A 3557-nucleotide genomic window follows, 5' to 3' on the forward strand; every position below is an offset into this window, starting at 1 on the left:
AAAAAAAAAAAAAAAAAACCTAACCAGGAACACATTTTAAAATTTAAGCCATACATTAACAGCAAATATTGATCCAGTCAGCAGATTAATTTTCAACTGCTCAGGCTGCTTTACATGGACAAACTGAGGGACTGGTTTGAGACTGAACCTTCTTTTTTAAAGCCCTAAAACAGAAAACCTTATCCATGGCACAATGAATGGCAGAGATCCCAATGCCAGTAAAGGAAAACTCATGAGGGAAATGACACTGTATCAAGCTGAAAACTCTGCTAACTACCTGGCAATCCTTTACAATCCCTTCCTGTCCTAGAGTCAGTTTGCAGACTCGTGCACACAATTCTTATCATCTTAATGGGAATTCTCCATCCACAGACTTAAAGGACAAAACAGCCCTCCCCAAAATACAACTTGAAAAGCCTGCCCTTTAGACTACTGTTAATATCCATCAGGTAACCAGACAAAAAAAGAAACCTTGACTGGCCAAAGGGTTATCATCACAAAAATTATCATACAAATAGCAGTGTCATTTAGACTTCAATGTGCTGCAGTCAATGAAGCTTTCAGTAGAAACAACTGAATGTAATCTACATTTATTTAAAAAGGTCACTGTGAATTTGAGATGCACAGTTTAGTTTGGACTGTAGGCCTAAGAAAGGAAAACAACAGTTTAACATGGTACAGTTAACATATCACCGAAAATAGTCACTACACTGAATATTAGATATTGTACTTAAGTTACACCAACATTTGCAGTTGTTTCATGTTATGTGAAAGAGTTCAATCTAGAGATGCATGAAAATGCTTCATCTGCAAAATCCTGAATTCCATCTCTAAAAGTTGATTCAAACTCAAGACCATAACAACTATAAACTCTGATCAACACAAACCATTTTCTGAACCTAAGGTAAAACCATTTGTATAATCTACATATTTTAGGCAGAAGGCAGGGCAGTATGTATGACACCTGGCAGACGACCTCCTTCAGAGAAGCACAAGTTTCTGTAAGCTACAGCCTACCTCAGAGATCAAATCCATTCACCGGACGAAGCAGTCTTTAAAAACTCACACATCTCTGAACAATTTAGCTGTGGTAAATCTGAAGTTAGGCAGAAGGCAGGGTAGAGTAGCACCTTGAAGACTACCTACCTGTTTCTCTATATATATTTATTCTAATCAGCAGCTACTAATATTGTTCTTAACTTTATTACAAGGTTCCAACATTGCCAGGACTCAGTAACTTAAAAGGCAAGGGACGTAGTCATCATGGGTGATCTAAATTACCCAGACATCTGCTGGGAGGAGCAGTCTGACCACTCACGGAGGTTCCTGGCCGAGATACACCATCCGTGAATTCACCATCCAGCACACGGTGTCAAGGGCCTGCAGCAAAGCAGTAGCTTTAGACTTCAAGAAGGCCAACTTCAATGAGCTGAGGTGATTAGTGGGGGAGGCATTAGGGTCCTGGAGAGTAGAGGAACCGGGTACCCAAGATGAGTGGTCATTCCATAAGGAGACGATAATCAGAGCCCAAGGGGTGACAATCCCAACAAGAAGCAAAGGGGGCAAGAGTGCCCAAAAGGCCCCCCGGCTCACCAAGGGCATTCGTGAATGCCTGACTGCCAAAAAGGAGGCGTACCCCCAGCGGAAGGGAGGGGCTATCACCAAAGAGGAGTATACCTCCACCGCTCAGGTCTATAGGGGGGCTGTTAGGAAAGCTAAGGCAGATATGGAACTAGGGCTAACATCAAGGATAACAAAAAGTCCTTTTTTTAAATGCACAGGGAGAATGAAGGCCCTGGGTAACGTGGGGCCCCTGCAGGATATGCTTGACAATCTGGTGGTCGCACCAGAGGAGAAAGCAGACCTCTTTAACAATTTCTTTGTCTCTATTTTCTTAGACTCCCCTACCGAGATTCAGGACGGACTCGGGAGAAACTCCACCAAGCCTAGGGTCAGGGAAGACCAGGTTAGAGAACTTCTGGAGGGGCTGGACGTGTTCAAATCAGCAGGTCCAGATGCTTTCCACCCCAGGGTGTTGAGGGAATTGGCAGGAGTTATCACGGAGTCCTTGGCATGGCTTTATGAGTACTTGTGGTGCTCTGGCCAGGTGCCAGACGACAGGAAGAGGGCCAGTGTGGTTTCCATCTTTAAAAATGGGAAGAAGGAGGACCCGGTAGACTACAGGCCCGTTAGTCTTACTTCAATCCTGGGGAAGCTGTTTGAGAAGATTATCAAGGAGCACATCTGCGATGGGCCAGCAGCAGGGATGATGCTCAAGCGCAACCAGCACAATTTCATTAGGGGCAGGTCCTGTCAGACCAACCTGATTGCCTTCTACGATAAGGTCACAAAATCACTTGACGCAGGTGTCGCGGTGGACGTAGTCTTTCTGGACTTCAGGAAGGCCTCTGACACTGTCTCCCACCCCATTCTCATTAAAAAGGTATGTGACTGTGGCATTGATGCCTACACAGTCAGATGGACTGCAAATTGGCTGAGGGGTCATACTCAGGGAGTGGAGGTGGACGGGTCATTTTCGACTTGGAGGGAAGTGGGCAGTGGGGTCCCCCAGGGCTCGGTCCTTGGGCCCACACTGTTCAATTTCTTTATTAGCAACTTGGACGATGGGGTGAAGAGCAGCCTGTTTAAATTCGCAGATGACACCAAGATTTGGGGTGAGGTGGGCATGCTAGAAGGGAAGGACAGATTACAGCAGGACCTGCACAGGTTACAGGGGTGGGCAAATGAAAATAGAATGGGATTCAATACTGACAAGAGCAGGGTGCTGCATTCGGGCAGTAGGAACCAGCAGCATACCTATAGGCTGGGGAACTCCCTTCTCAAAAGCATGACGGCAGAAAGAGATCTTGGAGTCATTACTGACGCCAAGATGAACATGGGCCGACAATATGAGAACACCGTTAGTAGGGCTAACCGTACCTTGTCCTGCATCCACAGATGCAACACAAGCAGGGCCAAAGAGGTGATCATCCCCCTCTGTGCAACACTGGTCAGGCCGCAGCTGGAGTACTGCATCCAGTTCTGGGCGCTGCACTTCAGGAGGGATGTGGACAACATTGAGAGGGTCCAGAGGAGGGCCACACGCATGATCTGGGGACAACAGGGCAGACCCTATGAGGAGAGGCTACGGGACCTTAACCCGTTCAACCTTCGCAAGAGAAGGCTGAGGGGGGACCTGGTGGCCATCTATAAACTTACTAGGGGGGACCAGCAGGGTTTGGGAGAGACCTTGTTCCCTGAGTGCCTCCCAGAGTAACAAAGAATAACAGCCATAAGATGCTAGACAGTAGATTTAGACTACATATTAGAAGGCACTACTTCACAGTCAGAGCGGCTAGGATCTGGAACCAACTTCCAAGGGAAGTGGTGATGGCTTCTACCCTGGGTCTCTTTAAGAGCGGGCTCAATGTTTACCTGGCTGGGGTCATTTGAGCCCAGTTTTCTCTCCTGCCCACAGCAGGGGGGCAGACTTGAAGATCTACAAGGTCCCTTCCAACCCTACATCTATGAATCTATGAATCCATCTGTATACTAAA

At 46.8% G+C, this 3557-nt stretch overlaps 1 protein-coding gene across 2 annotated transcripts in view; it reads right to left on the reverse strand.

Moving 5' to 3' along the window:
• Nucleotides 1–3557, reverse strand: part of MBTPS1 (membrane bound transcription factor peptidase, site 1) — a 58414-nt gene that overhangs the window by 1225 nt on the left and 53632 nt on the right. The gene's annotated exons all lie outside the window — the stretch shown is intronic.

This window comes from Gavialis gangeticus, unplaced genomic scaffold (genome assembly GCF_001723915.1).
Source record: "Gavialis gangeticus isolate Ggan-Ray unplaced genomic scaffold, GavGan_comp1, whole genome shotgun sequence".
Lineage (NCBI taxonomy): Eukaryota > Metazoa > Chordata > Crocodylia > Gavialidae > Gavialis > Gavialis gangeticus.